This window comes from Pipistrellus kuhlii, unplaced genomic scaffold (genome assembly GCF_014108245.1).
Source record: "Pipistrellus kuhlii isolate mPipKuh1 unplaced genomic scaffold, mPipKuh1.p scaffold_m20_p_13, whole genome shotgun sequence".
NCBI lineage: Eukaryota > Metazoa > Chordata > Mammalia > Chiroptera > Vespertilionidae > Pipistrellus > Pipistrellus kuhlii.
This window is the reverse complement of record NW_023425438.1, coordinates 12,406,825-12,429,724: the sequence shown is the minus strand read 5'-3', so window position 1 is coordinate 12,429,724 and position 22,900 is coordinate 12,406,825. Positions and strand designations below refer to the sequence as shown.

Here is a 22,900-nt window from a genome sequence, read left to right as displayed (position 1 = left end):
TGTTTGGTGTAAGGAGGTCATGACTAAGGCTCTCCATGGGTGAAGTGGAACCCTTCCACTGTTGTGGAGGAAAGGCCTAACACCAGGTTGTCAGATTTTACTGTGTGAACTTTCATTAGAGAGCAGGCAGTTTGATTCTGGAATGCCTGATTTTGATTCCTATAATACAGGGCTAGTAAGTATATTGGAGTTTTCCTATACTTGTTAAAATGCAGAACTCTCTCTTTCACTAGCAGCATTATGAGCTTAATGAACGGAGAAGCCTCTTTTTTAAAAGAAACAAGTGATGAGTTAACATAATATTCTAAGTAGGACCATAACAGGGAATGAACATCCTGTCGATGAACATTATCTTGTGTAGACAGCTTCAACAACAGGGAGGCCGTTCTTGAAAAAAGATTAAAACCTGCTACCTTGCCAAATGTCAGCTAAACCAAACCATTAAGTTGAAGAAGTTATACATCAGTGGAAAATGAATTCCACTTCCCTCCTCCCCCCTTTCAAGCAAGAACTTTCCCCTCCCACTTCGTAATCCCTCCCTGCCTCCTTATTCTACCCCAATCTTTAAAAAGTATGATGTAAGATTGGGTCATGTTGTGCCAAGCTTTTATCCTGGAACAAATTTTTATAGCCATGTTTCTCTGAGAAAAGGAGTTTATGACTAAAGGGTGATAACACTTTCATGTTTTCATGTTCTCCTCTGACTTGGTATGTTTTCCAAACTCCAGCTTTGTCAGAATTTAACATAACCAATCTCATATGTGTATTAAAGCCAAAGAAAATTATCTCAAAAGCTTTTAAGGATTCATTAACTATAATATCATATATGATTCCTTAAAAACAGATAATAGAGTATATTATTATTTTTAAATTTAAAATTTTTCTGTTTATACAATAAAGAAATCCTTCAAAATATTTATTTGTAGTTATTATTTGTTTTGGTTAATGATTTCCACTCTGTTATGGTTATTCACCAATGACTAACTGTCCATCTACTTTTTACAAACTCTTTCTTAAAAATACAGAGAAACTTACTTGGCCTTGTTTAGTCTCAGTAAGTGGAGAATTTAGTGTTAAGAGTCCAAATAGTAGAAATAACTGAAATGATCATTAGTAGGGAAATCACAAAATACTTTGGCATACAGTGAAGCAGTCAACAACTAGGTAATTTCTGTGTACTCATATGGAAATATTTGTAAGTTGAAGAAAAAGAGCACATGTAAAATAAATGAGCCCTCGCTGATTTGGCTCAGTGAAGAAAGCATCATCGGCCCATAGACTGAAGGGTCCTGAACAATTCTGGTCAAGGTCACACTTTACAGATGCTCTTGTATTCAATCTGCACAACAGGAACCACTGACTCTCAGTTACACATGGGGATGTCAAGGCACAGAAGGGTTAACTGCCAAAGGTCAACAATGAGTATGTGGCAGCAATGGGTTTCAAACCCAGATCCATTATCTTCCAAAGCCTTTGCTCGCACATGGAGATGGACGGTGGTGGGAGGAGGAGGGGGATGCACAGATCATTGAGAACGGTGGTGCTCTGCTTCAGAGTGTGGTCCTCAGACATCTGCATCAGTGCGAGCTTGGGATATGGTTGAAACTGAATTCCTAAGGCCACAGACATGTCCTGAATCTAAGGTCTGGGAGTGGGTTCAGGAACCTGTGCTTGAGTTCATATCTCTGTGATTAACACCCTTATTAAATAGATTAAGAACTTTAAAAATATTACTTAGATATTTTACACCCTCCCTTTTTAAAAAAATATATTTTATTGATTTTTTTACAGAGAGGAAGGGAGAGGGAGAGAGAGTTAGAAATGTCGATGAGAGAGAAACATCGACCAGCTGCCTCCTGCACACCCCCCACTGGGAATGTGCCCGCAACCAAGGTACATGCCCTTAACCGGAATCGAACCTGGGACCCTTCAGTCCGCAGACCGATGCTCTACCACTGAGCCAAACCGGTTTCGGCTTACACCCTCTCTTTTTATCTTTTGTTTTTAAAGAAGAAAAGAAAAATGGCAAGAAAGTCATCAAAATTGATCATTGTTCCCATTAGAAAATTCTTTTGGTAATGTGACACATTTCATCCTCATTTTGTTGTGTGGTACTGTCCTGTGCAATGCAAGGCATTTAGCATCCTTGCTCCCATCTGCTGTATGAAGAACCCTCAGTAATCGAAAACTTACTATGTCCCCCTACATTTCCATGTGCCACCTGAGGGGGTGCTATCCCCCCAGTTGGGGAAGAAAGTAATAACTGCCTTTCCTTTGCGTTCTAGATTACAAACTGAACACCTTGTTAGGTTGTTTGAGAATCTTATTCCTATTCTTTGAAGAGATTTTTAGGAATCCCAGAAGTGCTTTCCTCATATTCTGTGATTGTCTGGCCTATTTCAGATCAGAATCTTGTGTCTTGGAACATAGGGCATGTGGAAACTAACGTGGCTCAGGCTGGCACACTGTAGGTGTGACTTTCCCTTTCGCTGGCCCTTTCTTGAATCGGGCTTCACCGAGACATCTGCTTTGGTGCCACAATAAGGTTATCAGGACTGTTTTGTAAGCTTACTAGTTTTTTTCAAGTGAGGGCAGTTTCCCACTAATAAGTTACATTTCAAATTGTACGTGTATGTTGATTGTTTGGACTCTGGGATATGTTTTGCCATGGAAACCATTTACTACATAGTCAGGTTTCCAAGGAAACTGGATGTACTGAAGGATTCCATCAAGTCATAGTGCCTGCCGGATATGTATTACATTTGGAAGGACAGAACCAGGCCTTTTCCTTTTTCTGCAGTGGCTGTTGGTTGTGCAGGCTGCTATGCTGGGGGATGGCAGGGAGCCAGCCATGATCCAGCCCTGGCAGATGGGCAGGCTCAGTTCACCCAGCAGAAGTCCATATACCAAGAGACCCCGACACCCAGGCATCTTCTCTATACAAAGTACAGGGCAGGGTAAACAACAGCTGAGCTGCCACTCAGCTCTGGAGTGGTATTTGAAACAGTGCTGAGCATCTTGCCCCTCCTGACCATGAAACCCACTGGACATCCCAGAGCCAGAAGGGGAGCTGGAGTGAGTGCAGAGCAGATGCCAGTGTCCACCTGGCTACAAAACAAGTTGTATTCCTGGGCTGAAGAAACTCCAAGGAGGCTAGTCACTAGGGAGAGGAAGCCAGACATTGCTATGTGACATCATTAGCAGTACCCACAGCAACCATTTTCAGACTGGGCTGGAATGTGGGCCACATTTTGCGCCATGGGGTCAGCTGCAATTTGGTGGGTTGTTGCTCCAGGGTTGTGGTGGGGCCTGTGTTTCACTTTGGGGAAGTCAAATGTTGCTTTGTGGGCACCAGATCTTCAGTACCATTTCTCTGTAAATGGCCAGTGCGCATCACAGCATCTCCTATGTTGAGCTTCTGTCCCTGGTCGGATGGTTGGACACTAGCATATCAGCTATATATATATATATATATATATATATATATATATATATATATATATATACACATATATATATATGACACTTTCTATTTCAAAAGTGCATTCTCCACTATTACATTTGCAAGCTATATTGGACAGCTATTTTCATCTCTGTTTTCCAGAGTTAAAATCCATATTTAAAGGACTTGCTGGACTCTCACAGCCTCTCCTGTAGATCTGAGCTGGACACAGGGTTTCTGGGCCTGTCTCCTCATGCTCTTTGCCCTGCAGATGCTGAGCTGCTGCTGCTTCCTTCAGCTCTACTCATTCCTTGCTGTTGGCTCTCTTCGGATTTTTTTTCAGGGCTAAACGTCTCCGGTAGAGAACTCAGCATCCCTCTCGGGCTTCTCTAGTCAGTGTTCTTGGCACTTTGGCCTCACAGCCCTCTTACTTCAGCACATTGGCACCTTAGGACAAGCTCCTGCCATAGCCTATTTATCAGAGAATTGGTACCTTTGCATATTTTGCAAAATGAACGAATGCTTTCAAGTATTAATCTTGATGTTTAATAATCATATTTTCCTATAGTGTCATTTCATCAGAAGCATATATTATCTGCCATTATATAGGGGAAGTTAACTAGTTAAATTACTTGTCAGAAATCTCAACAATCACAGCAGAAGAGGAGAGAAGGAAGTAATTTGAGTTTATATGAACCAGACAGTGCTTTAGTGCTTTAAATATATAATCTCATTTAATTGCAAGAATCCTATGTAGTAGATGACATTTTATGTTTTGTGGGTGAAACGGTAGTTCAGACAAGCTAAGTGATTTACACTCCAAGGAAAACGTAGAGGGAATATGAAAATCTTGCCTTCCCTGAGTCCAAGGCTTATGTTCTGTCTACTATCCTGCACACCCTCCTCTCACAGAGAGTGCCATTTTCAGGGCTTATCACAAAGAGAAGACCGCCTTGGGCACAGGTGATAGGTGGGGAAGGAGAGCTGCAGTACAGCCATTTCTTTCCCCACCAGGAAGGAGCTAACTCACGCCTTGCTCTTTCCTCTAAAGATCATGGATCTGTTCACAAATGCTCTGATGTAAGTTTGAACTTGTAACTTATTGCACTGAAGGAAACTAAGAGTGGTCTGTGTTAAGGGCGGCCTGTTCATAGACATACCCCATATGAGCAGGTGTAAAGCTCTTTGGAAAGAGCTATTCTCTCCTGGAAGTCAGGGAAGTCAGTCCAGGGGCAGGGCACTGAGTTCTGGGCTGTTGCCACCTCTAGCCATGTGACCTTGGGTTGGTTCCAGTTCTTCCACCAGAAAACATGGGAACCGAATGACCCTCCTAGCAACCAGTTTTATTATCATTCATAGAAATGTCTTTATCATGTTATGGAAAAGCATCTTTAGAAAACAACGCCATGAGAATGATGGCAAACGCCTTGGTATTTAAGGACCTTGCCAGTTAAGAACCTATTGTTAACAGCTCCTAGAGGTCTGACTCTTTTTAAGGAAAATAAGGGCCACCGAAGGTCATGTTCTAATCAGATTGGTGAATAGTGTTGAGGGTCTTTAATGTACCTATGACTTTTGTTCTTACTCTTTTGGATCTAAAGTAAACGTGTATGAGGTTTTGAAATTCTCTCAGACACTATGTCCTATCGCATCTCCTTCCATTGACACCGAGTGACGGTGATGTCTTGTTCCACCTACATGCTCCAGACTGCTTTTCAGGAAAGGATTAGTTACAGTATAGTCAGGTTTTTCTACAACAGTATTTAAATAGTGAGCTGAAACTAATAATGAATGACTAATATTTATGTAATAAATATGAGAAAAACTATAATTTAGAGCCAGATAGCTCAGAATACTTTTATATAATTTGTTCCTTCCTTAATCTACCTTGGGATTTTCTAAGTAGAAAATTCAGTTTGCATCTTTTCCTGAAGTGAAGAGCTTCTGGGCCTTTGTTGGGACATGAGACCCCTTTTGGTGTCGGGGGTTTTAACACAGATTTTCCTCATTGTCATGGGCACCGAACACCTCAGCAGAGATTGGGCAGGTTGGCCTGGTGTGCCCACCAGGTTCTTTGTATAGCACTGTAAATAAGTGACAAACCGAATCATTCCAGGCGCTGCTTTTATTTTCAAACAACGAAATTAGAAGGTGTAATCCAAATGAGTTCATCATGTTAGAATATATAAGAATAAACTTTGTGATTAGGAATGTTTTCCTGAGTCATTTTAACTAGAATACACTGCCTGCAGCATCACTCATTTGCTACCACTTACAGGTCTAAGCTCATGTTGTAAACAATTTAGAATGAGGATCCATGGACCCCTAGTGGCTTTAACCCCAACCCCTCTGCCCTGGCTTCCTGGAACTGCCACGTCATATGCTACAGGCACTGGAACTTTTTTGCCACCTTTCAAGTGCTTCCCTCAGTGGGGCTGACCTGGTACATTCGGTACTTCTCAGCTCTGGCCATTGGCCTTCATGCAGGCTTTGGTTTCCCTCCAGGCCAATCCTTCCCCAGGGAAGAGGTCCCCCAGATCAGGGGGTCTTGCCCTTTCTCCAAATCTAGCTTGGGCCTTGTTTGGATTGGTGTGGGGAGGGGAGCATTGAACAGGCTGGGGGACTTCATCTGCTTTATAGTGAAGGTGCCAGAGACTAGTGGTTGGGAAGACAGAAAGAGGCACTGGGGAAGAATTGGAGAACCAACTATTGGAGAGAGCCCAGGATGAGTGGAGCTGCTCACCACTCTGCAGCCATGCTGTTGGCCAACAGAAATATAAGGTTGTGAAAATACAATAGTATAATTCCAGGATATCCAAAGCCTGTCACCAGTAAGTTTCTCTTGCTGGGACAGGAAAGGGAAGACCTCACGGGAGAGGTGCTACTCGAGCAGTCTTAAAGGATTGTCCGTAACCACTGAGACTGGAGCTCTAATCACAACTGCAGTTTATTCGGCCTCACCAGGAGTTTTACATCACCCCTGTGTGCTGCTTACTCCTGGCCAGTAGTGCAGTCTGTGATTTAGTTGTTGGAGGGTGGGAGAATGATCTGTTGCTCTGCAGAGCCATTCTCTGCTTTATTCAGCTACCTCTCTTCCACCTCGACTTGTCTTTGTAATAAAACTCGAGCAGTTCTGTGTGTTATTCTTAGTGGTTAACACTTTGATACATTAACACCTCATAACATTTCACTTGGAGTTCTTTTTTTCTCTCCCATGACTTTAGCATTTAAGAATGTAAAGACACATTAAAGTGTTGGATCCTGTTTCTTGGATGCTCCTCCTCACAGAGGCTTATTCACAAATGGGTTCTTTGCTCAGACTTTTTCTTTTCGTGGGCATTCAGTTGGCTCGTTGTTTGTCACACCTGTTCTCTGAGCTGCTGGCTGGTGCGTTTGAAAATACAAAGTGTACAACAGTCACCTTTGCTATCTAAAAGGCCTCTCTTCTGCCTCATTCTGTTCCTATACATTTTGATATTGCATTTTTCAAAGTTTCTCAATTTAGTTTTTTGTTGCTGCTGTTGACTTTAGAATGAAGTCTAAATCCTAGCCATTTAAGTTGCTGCCTAATTGAAACTAAAAAATAATATGTCCCACTTCGTATTGCCGTTTTTGAGACCTCTAAATCTTTGTTAAGACGTTGAGTCAGAATCTTGCTGTTTTAGTCGATGGCTTTCTGGAACCTCAGAACAGTTCTTCTCGAAAGTGTGGCCAGCAAATCACCTGCACCAGCCTTGGAACTTAATAGTATATATGGCCTTGAATCCATCCTATACTGACAAGTCAGAATATTGAGGGCTCAGACATCTGGATTTTTAAAAGCTTCATGGGTGGTTTGTACAAAACGTTTGAGAACCTCTGCCTTGAAGTTGGCTCACCACTTATTTATTTGGAATTCACTACCTAAATTTTTCCAGGACATATTATACATGGCTGAGTTTTGGCCTTTGTTTGGTCTATCTTTGATTTGAATTCCGTGAAGAATACTTTTTGCAATGAGTTGGGTGATACTTTCCCTGGTATTCAAGAGAGTTTCAGAGGTTAGACTCCAACAATGTTTCCGAAGCCCATCACTGGGCCCTCTTAAACCTAGTGTGTGTGACACTTTGGAGGTAGACCAGGGCAACCGGCCTACACAGGATGCTTGGAAATCACCTGGGTCAGAGAGGACTGCTTAGTGTAGCAGTCACCAACCTTTCGGACCTCAAGGACCACCAGTGGTCTGCGGACTATAGGTTGGTGACCGGTGGTTTAGTACATTAGACATTAAACTCTAGCTAGTCTGAATTCTGGAGCCTTATAATAATAGTAATTAACATAATGATACTTTGTATTTCTTAAGTGTCTTTAAACTGAAAGCCTTAAAGTGCCTTATTAAACAGAGTATGCAACATCTTGGCAAGAAAGGTCAGTGTTAAATTCCTCATTTTTATAGATTTAAAACCTGAAGCTGAAGACGAAAGTTTAGCTTAGACACTTCTCTTGGATAATGACACCTCTAACTTGGAGAAATGGGAGTATTTCAACAGAGATATTTGTGGTTTTTTTAGTGGGTGGGAGAGTGGTGGTAGGGTGGTAGCTATTTTGGCACTTTAGGGTATATCCTGAGTGGAAAATAATATTTTTGGTTACTTTAACTAATGCCTTTAATGCTAGAGAAGTTTAGCTGGAAAACACCAACATTTTTCTTATTAGCATTTCTGTGCTGCAAATCCCATATTCCTCTGGATTCTTTATCTGCCTTACCATTTCCTGGCCTTCATTATTTTTTAATTATTTATAAAGCCAGAGAATGTTAAAAAAAGAAAAAAAAGAGAAAAAAAAAGGAAGAAGAACCTTTTAGAAAGGACCTTAAAGAGCATATCATCAAGCCCCTTTGTTTTTTAGAACAAGATACTTTAGACTAGAAAAGGTTAAGTAAAAGACTCACCCAAATGGCCTGGAAACTTTGGGTATGGCAGATAAGAAGTTCACTCTCTTAGCAAATTTCATTTATGCTATCAGTGTAATCAGCTGCAGTCACCTGCTGTACATTAGATCCTCAGAACCTATTCCGCTCATCGCCATGTCCGTATCCTTTTACCAACTTTCCCTTGTTTCCATCATCCCTCATACCCTGGGAACCACTTTTCTGCTGTTTCTGTGAGTTCTTTTTGTGTGAGCTTTATTATATATCTTTTCTCACATGAGTTGGAGTATGATTAAATGAATACATTTTAGAGTTGAGAATCACTTCAGGTCTTTCCGAGACCCTATTTAATTATTGCCATTTTTCCTTCTTTCACCTCAACTTTTGATCCTGTGGTGTTCCCTTGTATTACTACCTTAAATTTTCTTCCATTAAAAAAATTTTTTTTCTTCCATTTGCTTTTTATGTATTCTTCTTATAATCTCCTTTCTTTCTCTTACTTTTATGAACTAATACTGTTGCAACATAATTGAATATCCCAGAAAAATAAAATTGAATATGTTTTTCAAAGTCCTGAAGACCAATACTTTAGAAAAAGCAGATTTAATTAAAGGATAAAGAAAAAAGTACTGGGAGACTTATGGAATACTTGAGTTTGTTTGTTTTTTAACACTTCAACAGCTGTGGAAATAGATAATTCTTTATTATTACCATCTTCCACTTAACGTTTGTTCAGCTGCATGTGTATGCATAACTAGTATTGCTCTGATGGGTGATTTGTGGTGACTTTAGTCTTATAAATAAAATGAACAGTTCCTAACATAACAGGTTAAGAATTTGAAGAGAAGAGAATAGGAAATTTATCATTTACTCATCAAATGATTGATTGATGAGAGAGATCATCTCTTTATAGAGTACTACACCATATTTTAATGCAAGCTGATGAGACTCCTGGGGATTTATGCAACGCTGTACTTCATCATCATACTAGATGACTGATCTAAAGGTACTCAGTAAATGTATAAGAACTTGAAAAAAATGGAAAGGCCCATACAAAATCCTTGTATTAGTGATTTCTTACTCAAAACAACTCAGTTCTATAAAGATTTATTGGGAATCTAAAAAACAAATACCTGTGTACTAAGGACCAGGTGCTATAGGAGAAAGGTAGAAACAGTGAGGGACCTAGTATGTTCATTCTAACTTGTGGGGAAGAAAAAGTATGGTGGAGGCACAGAAACACTAACCACATAGTTCCCCATACTAACCACCAGGTGGGGCTATCAGCCACAGGCAGCGCAGTTGCTGTTCACCTGGTTTTCTGCTGGGTAGTAGGGGGTGGAAGTGTGAAACTAATCGTTGTATATATGGGTAATTCATTAATACAAGGTACCTTTGTTAGGCAAAATATTTACCTATGTTCTATAGGTCACTGCTGTTTTACTCCTTTTTCTGAGAAGAAAATTAGAGTAATTTGATTAGATTTTTAAATGAAATAATGCTAGTTATTAGCTTTCTGATGCTAATTTATATTTACATATTTATTTTGGGGCAAGTACAGATATATTTGTCTGAGCATATGTACCCAGAGTTAAGAGAGAGCATAAGAAAAGTTATTTCTGCCGAAACCGGTTTGGCTCAGTGGTAGAGCTTCAGTCTGCGGACTGAAAGGTCCCGGGTTTGATTCCGGTCAAGGGCATGTATGTTGGTTGCGGGCACATCCCCGGTGGGGGGTGTGCAAGAGGCAGCCAGTCGATGTTTCTCTCTCATTGACGTTTCTAGCTCTCTATCTCTCTCCCTTCCTCTCATTAAAAAAGAAAAAGAAAAAAAAGAAAAGTTATTTCTTACTTTCTCTGCCTATAATCTTGCCTTCCTAGTTAATTTCTACTTCTTCAAAATTCAGCTCAAATGTCACCGCTTCTCTAAAATCTTTCTTGGCACTCTTCTAATAGACAATTAAGAATGCTCTCTTTTCTATGCTTACATGGCTATTATTCTAGTTCTTATCTCATTGAGTTATTAATTTTTAAATCTATCTATCTCTGCCACTAATTAGAAGATTCTTGAAACTATATATTATTTATATTTCTAATCAGAGGCCTGGTGCACAAATTTGTGCACTGGTGGGGTCCCTTGGCAAGGCCAACGATTGTAACAGATCAGGGCCTGCCAGCCTGGGAGAGAGGCCATGGGAGATTGGCCAGCCACGAGAGGTTGGCTGTGGGAGTGCACTGACCACCAGGGGGCAATTCCTGAATTAAGCATCTTTCCCCTGGTGGTCAGTGCACATTATAGCAACCAGTCGACTGGTCATTCAGCCTAACAGTCGTAACAGTCACTTAGGTTTTTATACACACACACACACACACACACACACACACACACACACACTAGAGGCCCAATGCATGAAATTTGTGCAAGGAGCTCAGCCCTCACAGCTGTGGTGGCTTGCCTTGGCCCTTGCAACCCTGGCTTTGTCTGGAAGGACATCTGGTCTATTTAGCATATAATGCTTTTATTATTATGAGGGGCTCAATGCATGAATTCATACACCTTGAAAGGAACTGTTGGCCACGTGGCTGCGGAGGACATAGGGGTGGGTCTTGGCCCATCCTCCATGACCCCACCCAGCCCCCCTCATCCTGGCCCCCGGTCACCTGTCACTGTTCCCATGTGCCGACAACGCTGGCCCCACTCGCACCCACTGACAGTGCAGAGCAATTGGGGCTGGTGCCAGCAGTGGGTGCAAGTGGGACCGGTGCTGCAGCCGGTGTGAGCACCAGGCGGGACCACAGTGCACAGGAGCAAAGAATTTTCAGTAACCACCAGAGGCTCACCTGCTGATGACAGCAACCAGTGCCCTGGTGCCAGTCTGTGCCCCTGCTCACCTGCTGCATTATCCTGCCGTGGCTGATGCCCACCGTGTTCTGCACTCTGCTGCCTGCTGCCAACGCCCACCATATTCTACACACATCCCCTGGTGGTCAGTGCACGTCACAGTGACTGGTTGTTTGGTTGTTTCACCGTTTGGTCTATTTGATATAAAGGTTTTCTATATAGCTACCCACTGCTGAGTACAAAACTGAGCACTCACAGAATAAGCAACCCTTAAATAATTGTGAATTATAGTTTTTCATAGAGTATTTACAGAACATTAAGTTAGTAACAGAGCAGTCTTCCCCAGGATTATAAACTATCAGGAGTCAGTTTACAAAATCAGTGATTTTAGAAGGCTTTTAGAAAGTAATATTTATCTTAACAGTGAAAGGGTTAGAGGATTAGTTCCAAGGACCATGCAATATATAAGGCTTATCTTATCTTACCTTAGGTCTACTCCCAGTACAGCAGACATATGGAATTTTAAGACTTATTTGGAATTTTAACTCTGAGGCTTATTTGGAATACATTTATTTTTTACTTTAATTGAAACAATATAGATCTTTTGCTTAAATGAGTTCAAGTAGTCCAGACCAAATTTGATTCTATATTACAAATTTTTAAGTGGAATTTAATGGGATATATTATATGATTCACTTCATTCGGTTCATTTGATAGAAACCTTTTCCCTGGCCAACTTTTCTTTAAAGAGGATTATGTATTTCTCTTTAGAAAGTAAATGTATTGGTCTATTGGTCTATAATTCTTAGGTTTCTGTGAGAATGAAAATAGTAAGCGCTTTAACTAATGGAAATACTTTTTTCCCCCTTATAAAAATGATATCCCAATGATCTCCCTGTGTATGGAAAATTTCCATTTCTCTAATCTTGACTGGAAAAGTTTCTCCAGGCCAATTTAGAAAACTAAAGAAAAGTATTTCATCATCTTCAGCAAACATTTATCAAGTGCCTGCTCTGGGAAGGTCATATTCCCAGTCCCTTGGAAAAACCCCACTCATCCAAAGGTGAGACTCCTGGCAACCCCCTGGAAAAGAGCCTTGATCGCTGGACACAGAGACAGGGACTCTGTGTAGCTAAAGAACCTATTTTTTAAATGCACACAGCTATTTTGTTTTATATTGATCTATTTGGTTAGCCTATCTTTATACCCCTGGCATATATAAAACAACAGATTAAGGATAGGTAGGCTGCTATGGATAGACATGCTTTGATAAAAAAAAAAAAAAAAAAAAAGAGCTAAAGAAAGCAGGAAAAAACAAAAAATACAATATATTAACTGACATCCTCAGTGGTGGCTCTACATTATCAATAGAATTAGTACCAAAATTCATTAATTCTGTTTGGCAAACTAAGGGCATGAACTATGGGGTTCAGACAGGCCTGGCTTCTGACCTCAGATACAATGATATAATCATGAATAATTCACCAAGTAGTTAAGGTGAGCTTTTCTTCCATGTCAGAAATATCATGAAAACAAACAAATGGAAAGGTATCTCTCACAAGTATGACAAGTTAACATCCTTTCTGTATAAATTGATCAGAAAATCTCTTTGTAAAGGGATAAAGAATAATGTTATTCAGTTTTCAAAAGACAAAACAAGGCAATTAATGAATATGGAACAATGTTCACCCTCACCTAATGATCCACAGATTCGACATAAAAACAACAAAATACTTGCATAAGGTTTAACTCATTAGGATGGTAAAACTTGACAAATTCTAAATGAAGAAACTCACAAAAGAAATAACAGATCCAGAGGAAAAACACAAATGCTGCTTGTATAACATTCTGTCACTAACGCAGCTGCCACTTTATGCTTCTTGGTGGTCCTAAAGCTACAGGTAGTGAAGGTGGTTTCAGGTAAGGAACTCCTGGTCACCATCTGGATCTCACCAAGTTCCCAGTAATGTGATTTCTTAGGGTTAGCAATATTCCCACTTGTTTTGTATTCCCCAGTTGTTGGACCTTTCTGCTTTCTGTCTGGTTCTTTATTTGTAACCAAATTTCTTACTACCAGTTAATAATGCGGATTTTGTAATAAAAGAAAACGCGATAATTTCCAGAGAAACACCAAAAGTGCTTTATTCAAAATAATGTCTATCGCAAGCTACACACTTTCCCATCTTTCAGGTAATTTGTGGATACTGTCCTAATAGAACTTTTTTTGTTTTGAGGCAAACCATTCAGAGACCCAATTTTCTTCGTATGTTTTGAAGTGTTGCTCAGAAAGTGCATGTGCCATCGATCAGAACAAACGGTGATCTGAGGGAGCAAGGTCTGGTGAATATAGCTATGGGTTAATACTTCCCAGGCAAGATCTTTTAACATGTCTTTAACTGGTTTTGAAATGTGTGATGGTGCATCATCATGAAGCAGAATTACTTTGCTGTGTCTTCTGGGACATTCTGTTCATTTCACAATAAAAGAGTGGTTAAATTGATTATTTGTTGTGGGTAGCTATCATATTAACATTTTCACCTGGTTTTAGAAGCTCATAATACACCACACCTTCCTGATCCCACCAAACGCAGAGCACTCTTCTTTCTGAAGTGATTTGGCCTTGCAGTCGATGTTGATGGTTGACCTGGATTAACCCATGATTTTGTGCTTTTGGAATTCTCAAAATAAATCCACTTTTCATCCCCAGTTATAATTCCATGCAAAAAAACTTCCTTTTGTGCTGTGGAAGCAACATTTTACTGATGAGTTTTCGGTTTTCCATTTGTGTTTCGTTCAGTTGATGTGGCACCCATTTTCCTTCCTTAAAAATTTTTCCCATTGCTTGTAAATGATCGGAAATTGTTTGCTGAGCAACGTTTAATCTTTCTGCAAGTTGTTTTTGAGTTTAATACGCATATTCATACAATAATGCTTGTAATTGTTGGTCTTTAAACTTTTTTGGTTGACCTGGATGTCTTTGTTTTTCACATCATAATAATCACTTTTAAAGTGCTTAAACTAGTGTTCACAAGTATCTTGAGATGGAGCATGTTCACCATAAGCTTCCCGAAGTATACAATAACTTTTTCTTCAAAATAATGAATTAAAACTTCCCTAAAATGCTCTTTTTTTTGGTACAAAATTTGACATATTTAAGTGTAAGAATATCTATGATGTTAACACCTTCAGAAAATTTTACTCATGAAGTTTTGAAACTTGCTATCATTACAACAAAATAGCATACATATCAAATCTCATATATATATCAACTATGTGTAACTGCATCTATTGAAAAAAATCCGCATTATTAGCTGGTACACCTAGTACTGTAGCTTGAGATTTCTACCCTTTTTCTTGATACTTCTTGTTAATACAGTGTTTGCCTTATTATTGTTATGAATGCATGATTTATAGTTTAGATTTTTGTGGAAGGTTTTTTTAAATAGAAAAAATTTAAAGTTGGCAGAGTAGGACAATTTTGCTTATTCTCATTAATGCTATTGTCCTTTCTTTCTCTGTATCAAGTGATCAACAGTGGTTTAAGCTGTGTGACAGCCTCAATCCTGCTGTTTAGTTCATGCCTGAAAATTTTACTGGTATGGAAAGCATCTTGGGAGCTTTAACATCATTAACAAGATTCTCTTCATTTGAATGGCTGAGGCAGAAAAACATTTGATCTGAAATTCCTACATTCTGAATGAATTGATCTATGTAAAAGCATTTCAGGTGTTTCTGTTGTTTTGTAAGAAAAATATATAGCTCTTCATTTTTTTCAATGAACATATTTAGGTGCCTTTCCAATGCCAGGCACTCTGGCACCACTGTGCCAGGGTGTAGAATAAGGATGCAGAGGTGCAGTGCATGAGAAGAATGCGGTCTACTCGGAGACCCCAGCACTCCAGCGACTCGCTGGAACATTGTGATGACGTATGTCTGTGCTGGAGGCATGCACCTCCCAGCCAGCCTGCACGCTCTGAGCTCTGTCTGCTGGAGGACCAAGGACCCTCAGAAGGGGCGGCTTCTGACTAGGATACTGAGGGAAGAATTGAGTTTTTTTTCCAAAAGGTGAAGGAGAGGATGGGCATTCCCGACAGAAAGGGCATGTAAACTAGGCCAGAGGCAAGGGTACGCCTGACCAATATGGATGTTTAATCCTGAGTGGTTCTGACCATAGCTCAGTCATTAGTCAGGTGAAGGGTAATGATCCAGAAGGGTTTCACATCCTCAAAAATGCACACAAAAAACCCTCAGGAAATTGTGGGTGTTCAGTGTGTTCTTTCTCTGCTGGTCCTATGCTCAGAGCTTACTGTGTGTTTAGGTCCCTCAGCCACTAGCCAGCTGTGTGAACACCAGCCAGCTGTGTGACTGTCTCTTCCCACATTAGGGCGACAGCATTTTCCCTCACTCAGCCACAGTGTTGGGCTGCAGAGGCAGCAGTTCAGAGGGGCCCACACCCAGGCATGTATGCAGTCACCACACGCACAGCCACATAAGTGTGCTTTTTGGTTTTCCCTTCCATCATTCTTAATAAAATATGGAGCCCTTGGGAAGTACTTTCTAAATATTTGGTGGCTTTTTTTTGCTTTTTTCCCCACAAGCACTAGAATCTAGCACTTACAAATAATACATACACATTTATCCAGAGAACATGGAAGGGACTCAATAAATTGTTTTTTTGTTTTTAAATAGAGTGGGTGCGTGGGACATTGTAATGAAATAGTGAGTGTGGCTAATGAGCAAAGGATGTGATTTGGTGGCTGTTAGAAAGTTATGACGAGGATAGTTTGGAAAGTACAGAAACTTGTGGTCTAAGAGTTGTCAGAATCTGGTACATGACAGATTTCTACAATTCATGCTCCCTCCTCCCCCCTTTCTAATGTAATGTAACTTAGTCAAATTTCTGGAGACTACTGCAAACTTAAAACTATTAGGTGTGGTACACTGGATTTATTAAAAGTGGTTTATAGTTGCAATGATCCCAAGTTTTCTAGTCGTGAAGAGCCAGCTTCCCAATAGATTCCCCTTGGAAAGGCTCATAGCTGAGGAATTATTTAAATCAGCCAGACATTGTCAGGGAATTGTGGGTAGGCAGTTTTCTTTTTAAGTGGCTTATAAAGCATTTGAAAAATGCCCTTGCAGAGCAAAGAGCACATGTCTAACCATTGCCCTTTTTGGGGGTGGGACAGTGGTTGGCACATTCTTGTTTTGAGTGGCAAGCACCCCTAGGACTGCCCTGTGACCCCTAGCGTTCTTGGAGTGGCTCCGGGGTTCAGGGTGGAGCTGGAGGAAGCCAGGGGTTCACTCTACCGAGCAGGTTTCTAGTGCAGAGTTTGGGCAGTGATGGGGACAGGAGTTGGGCTGGGAGTAGTGGAAAGCAGGTATTTGATAAAGATTGGGTAAAGATCGGCCAATTTATTCTCCCCGTTTTCAGAGTCTCTGATTTAGTCCAATCTCCCAAAGTATCTCAAAGGTCCTTCCTCATTTTATTCTGGAACTCCTAGAACCCACACTCGCCTTCCACTTTTGAAGTAAGGGTTGGCAGAGCTCTGTGGCAAACCTGCCCAGATCTTATCCTGAACCCTGAAGCAGTGCTGAGCCCTGCATTCAGAGTCTGAAAGGGAACACAGCGGGTGTGTCCTTATTGGCATGGGTCCCCCTCCAGTTCGCTCTTTTGCGGTCAGACTCTTGCACAGCAGTTACTCAATGCTAAGCTGGCACAGCTGCAGCTCATTTAACCACTCGTGCATTGAGTGAGGCACTGGTTCCATTTTGCAATTGGAGTAAACTAAGGAATGGGAATTTTAATTATTTTATTTAAAGCCAGAAATGGACTGATAGATCTAGGACCAAATATTTGGACGTCTTAGTGTTTGCTTTCAATTTCAAACACAATTCACTTGACTGTACTGTTTCCTGCACCCTTAACTAGCAACAGTCTAAATTTTAGCTATTGCAACCCTCTCTTCCGAAAAGTCACTGGTTCCTAAAATGAATACCAGTGGTTTCAAATGAAATCTTTTGAATTCATGATCAAGTAACTAGGAGTTGCAATCATTGAAGCAGAAATGATTTAGAAATTTGAAATATACTTTTGCTTTTTCTATGCTCCCTCCTGTAAGTGTTTAGGCCAAGGAGAAGAAAGTGCCCTCTTTGGGCTCTGAGTGCGAGACTCACAGTGGGGCAGCAAAGATAAAAGGCCCCTGAAATGTGTGCCGCTTTCTGCAGGAGGGCACTGTGAGAGGCGAGAACTGGGAGGATAGTTAAAGTATAGACCGCAGCATCAGGCAGACCTGTGCTTGGGTCCAATACTTAGTAGCTGAGTAATACTGGACAAGTTCCTTAACCTCTCTGTGCATCAGGCTGTCACCTGTGAACTGGCCCTAAGGCTAGTTGGGAGGACTAGAGGGGTTGAATGATGCAAAGCTCTGAGGGTAGTGCCTGGCACACGCCACTACACTTAGGCAGCACCCAGTGATCGGAGCTTCCTGCTCCGGGCCAGGCTTCTTCGAAGCGTCTTTACGTGTGTCGCCTCATTTCATTTCCCCACCAACCAGCCAGGTAGTCCTCTTCCTTCCACGGTTAGAACAGTGCTAGTGGAACATTTGAATTTTTAAGCATCTTGACTGAGTATGGCACTGCATCGGTGACATTTTGATAGCTGTCAGTACATGCTTCAGTTCCAGCATCTTTCAGCACTTTCAGAAGCATCAACCTTTACACATTGGGGCTTCTCCAGCAGCAATTATAGCCACCAACGAAGAAAAGCTATACATGTTCCCACGAAATATCATTGAGATTTGTGTCACAGGCCTTTGGTGACAAAGACTTGCTTAACTGCTAGATGTCAGCTTCTTTTTCCCCTTCAGATAAAATTAAACTGAAGTAACCATTCAATCCATACGAATAATTGGTTTGTTCAATCACAGTTCGGTAGGAAATCAAAAGTAGTACCAAAGATCTTCATTTATAAAAATTTTTATTGTGAATATGTGGACAGATAAAGTTGAGTGTCTCAAGGCAAGGCGTTGGAACTGTGCTTTGGGGCCAGCCTATGGCATTTCCCCGGTGAGGTCCTTGCTCTTCCCCACACGCCTTCCCGCCTGCAGCCACCCTGCTTCCTCTATGACCTTCTGAATGTGAAGCTCTGAGTGCCGGTACTTGTTCCAGCCAACTCAGAAGGTGGACCAGACACACTGGCCACTCTCAAAATAATTGTGTTAAATGGGACCTCTGGTGTAGACATATAGAGAGCTATATGGGAGTCAGGGGCATTTTTCTGGACTTGAGGCAGGTCACAGAAAATGTATGTCTGAAAAAGCATGACTTTGATGATCAGGGTGCTATGGTTATCATGCCTTTAACTCCTTGTATAGATCCCACGGAGCTAGGGAAGTCCAGGGAGGAAGCACGAGACAGTTACCTTTCATGGTGTTTAATAAAATGCCAGGTTTAGACAGCAATGCCATGAGAATAATGAAAAACTGAGATCTCTGGGCCTTCGAGAAAGAAGAGGGAAGTAAATTGGATGGCAGAGCAAGAGAAGTTTTGACCACAGCCAGAAAGAAAGATGAGGGGTGAGGCAAAGTCTGTCTCAGTCTTAACTCAGTATACCCCGAAGAGTGAAACTTGTGTAAGATGCGCTGAGCTGATGGACCCGGGTCAGAGGGCTCAAAGTGGACCACGTGGACCAGAACTCTAAGGTGAGAGGATCTAGTATCGTGAGAAGGGGAATTAAGATCACCCGCCCCCTGGAAACCGCCCTCTGAAAATGGCTAGATTGTTCCCATCAAGCTTCATCTCTAATCCCACAGCTAGTACCTCTACCTGGTGGGGGAGGCAGAACTACCAGGTGATACCGGAGATTGGAGAAGGATTTTCCTATGGGGCTCTCTCCTTAACAGAACTAGACTCAGGGTCTGATTGCAATGGACACATTGAATAAACTCTTAACTTATTGTACTGAGTTTCTTGATAGCAAGGGTCTTAGGAATGGAAAACAGATGCTAATCCCTCTAACTGCGAAAGGGCTGGTCACTTTGATGACAGCAGTAAAACATAATGCTGGAAACCTGTGCAAACAGAGCAAGGCCATTCTGCATGTACCTACAGTTGGTATTTGTTCTTCCCTTCGATGTGGTTTTTGTCATGTCAAACACAACTGAGTGAGTTACTCCCCCTCAGCCCCAACAGTGGAGTGCGTCCTGGCCTAGAATAGGCCTCTTTCTGAGCCAGTGTCTGGGCCGCCGGGCAGTGGAAGCACAAATACAAGCCTCGGGCACATGAGGACACACAGGCCCCAGAGCCTGTCAGGGGCTCTGTCCTGTCCCGAATGAACAGATGTTTATCCCACAACATTTTTCTTCTTGGGGTTTGTCCAATGCACTTAAAAAAACTCGTTTCTACTAATTATTCCCTTTTGCTGCATTTGCTTGTTTTGTTTTGCTCCTTCCTTTTTTTCCATACATTAAGCACTGTTCGTGCAAGGAAATCCTGCCCAGCTGCTTTCTGGAACAGATTCTTCCATAGCTTACCCAGGAACCCTTTGTTCTTGGAGCAGAGCGGAGCTCAGATTGCCTTGTCACGTGTATCTTGGCTTTTCTTCCCTGCAGTTTATAGACTTTTTAAAATCCATTTTCTTTTTATCCCAAAGATGGTCAGCCTCCACAACTTTTCCAAAAGTAAATGACTGCAGACCCCTTCACTTTTGGGGGTTTTCTCCTGTGGTTTAGTTAGTATTTTATTCAGCGGGCACTTATTAAGCACATACTAAGTTTGGTGAATACCATACCCTGTGCCCTGCATTAAAAAGAGAAATTAAACCCTTTTCTCATCCATTAGTTTGTTTATACTTTCTTTTTTAAAAAAAATATATTTTATTGATTTTGTACAGAGAGGAAGGGAGAGAGATAGAGAGTTAGAAACATCCATGAGAGAGAATCATCGATCAGCTGCCTCTTGCACACCCCTTACTGGGAATGTGCCCGCAACCAAGGTACATGCCCTTGACCAGAATTGAACCCGGGACCTTTCAGTCCCCAAGCCGACGCTCTATCCATTGAGCCAAACCGGTTTTGGCAGTTGGTTTATACTTTCATTTGTTATTCATTTTCTTCATTCAAGAAATATACTTTTTAGCTTCTACTGTGTACCAGGTCTGTGCCAGGTGCAGAGGAATCAGTAATGAGCAAAACCAGACATGGTCTTTGCCTTCAAGGAACTCCCAGTATAGTTGGGGGAAGACATGTAACAATTCATTGCAGTTCAGGGTGATGCTTGCTATAATAGTAGGGCATTCAAGGTTATTTGAGGAGTGGGAAGAGTATAACTGGCTCTGCCTCAAGCATCAAAATCACTTAATAGAGCACCTGTCCTGAAGGTATTCTAGACAGAGAACAGTGTATCCAGAGACAAGGAAGGGGGTGTGTGTAGAAAATGACCATTGGTTCAGTGGGGTCAGAATCTCGGTGCAAAAACGGGAGATTGAGGAAATGAACCTGGAAAAGTAAGATGGCAGCCGGTAAAGGTGATTCTGCATTCCACATTTAAAAATCTCGAGTGTGTCTTACCTAAAACACATTTGGGCGGTGAAGACTCTAGAACTGTGAGGAAATAAAGTTCTGTTGTTTTAGTCAGTAACCAGAAAAAGAGTTTCAAAGGGAATGTTTAAGTGGGTTAACAAAGGAGAACATTTTCAAGTATCTTTAAGGACTTCAGGAATACATTTATTTATAAGCAACCAATACTTAATGACAGGTCATTTTAATCTGTGTTAAAGCAATTTGCTAAGTCCCTTTGAGAGCTGACACTTTTATTGCCTGAGATTCAGTTACTCTATATATTCCAAAGTAGTTAACCTATGAAGTGGAAATAATAATAATGTTCAGATACTAAGTATTTTTCCTGAACTGGCTTACTTAATCTGCATTTCTACCCATGAGGTGGGTGCCATTAATATCTTCTTCATTACTGATGATGAAACAGAGGTTTAGAAAAGTTAATAATTTTCCCAAGACCACACAACTAGTAAATGTCAGAGCCAAATTGTTCTATTTATCTGAATAAATGATGGTTTTCAATAATATTTGGAAAGACTTTCTTGGACCCCATCCAAGGGTGTTTTTTTGTTTTTGTTTTTTTTTGTGTTTTTTTTTTTTTTACAGAAGCCCTCATGGAACCAAAAGTAATGAACCCACTTTGACCTAAAAGGTGTTTCTGTGGACTAGACTCAGAAGATACCTTGAAAGAAGGCTCAGCCCAGCACTGAGCCATCTATACTACTAAAAGCCTCGGTGGCCTTTGCTCCCTCACATCATCACAAGGTGGCTACCACAAGATGGCCAGCAGGGGAGGGCAATTGGGGGCAAGATCAGGCCAGCAGGGGTGGGCAGTTAGGGGTGAGATCAGGCCGGCAGGGGAGGGCATTTGTGGGTGATCAGGCTGGCAGAGGAGTAGTTAGGGGTGATCAGGCTGGCAGGCAGAAGTGGTTAGGGGCAACCTGGAAGGCAGGCTAGTGGTAAGGAGCCAGCAGTCTTGGGTTGTAAGAGGGATGTCCAAATGCTGATTTAGGTCCAATCCATGCAGGATCAGGTATAAATCGGCAGTTGGATATCCCCCTTAGATGTCCCAGATTGGAGAGGGTGCAGGCTGGCTGAGGGACACGCTTTCAGTGCACAAATTTCATGCACTGGTCCTATAGTTTTATCATAAAGGGCCAGGGTTACCTGTGTAGGGGGGATAACATATATCCTTTCTATCTTTGGCTGGTATAAAAGTTGTATTCTTTATACCAAATTAAATAATTTCGCCAGAATCTGATATTTCTTTGGGCGGCCATTCCTCCTATAATCAGTACATTTGGTACTTTTATAAGCCACAGGCTGCTACTCCTGGGACTGTATGTGGCTTGGTGTGGTATCGTGGCAGTTTACCAATCTGCTTTGTATGGGCAATGGTCACGCTTAGTGGCTGTGAATATTTTCCCTTTATTTATTCCAAATTCTCCCTTTTGAGGTTTTGAAAGTTAGGATCATGCAAAAATGAAATGGGTTATGGTCCAAGGTCATTATTACCTATTTCATTCAATGCACTGTTGAAAGTTACCATATTTATGACAAGAAGCTTAGTTTTGAACAATTTTCTAGTCTCTGAAACTTGTGTCTTAAATGGATTAGCATCCTCACTTCCTTTTTCTTTGTGTCCTGTCCAGGCCCAGATCTGTAACTTCCCCTGTGGTCCAGGATAGTTGCTTTCCCTTTTGCTCCCCAAATCAATAAATTCAACCAAACTTTCAGAAATACAGCAACACTGTAGGTATGAGTTCAGTCTTATTGCTCAGTCATTTATTGGTTTGACACTAATGGCCTCTTTTATACTTATACATGGTGTGGTGGGCTTCTGAGAAAATGGACAAAAAATTTAGCTGGGCTCCAATATGTGGGCTGCTTATCTTACTACTCAAATTGAAGACCTGGCTAATTGTATTTAAAACTTTGCCTGCCAGTAAGGATTTTGGGTCAGTTTTTAAGAGCCCTAAAGCCATATATTGGAATTTTATTTCAAGCTGTGGTAACAAAGTAAGCCTGAAACATGTTACTTTACTTATTGTTAGAGGTAGGTGTCTTTGGTTAAGAGCGGGAGAACCACTTACATTTTAAAAGACATTTTTATTTTACTGTAAGTAAGCCCAGTATGGATAACATTATTGCTTATCA

At 41.2% G+C, this 22,900-nt stretch overlaps 1 protein-coding gene across 3 annotated transcripts in view; it reads left to right on the top strand.

Moving 5' to 3' along the window:
- The window catches only part of BABAM2 (BRISC and BRCA1 A complex member 2), a 317,151-nt gene that overhangs the window by 167,060 nt on the left and 127,191 nt on the right, over positions 1-22,900 (top strand). The gene's annotated exons all lie outside the window — the stretch shown is intronic.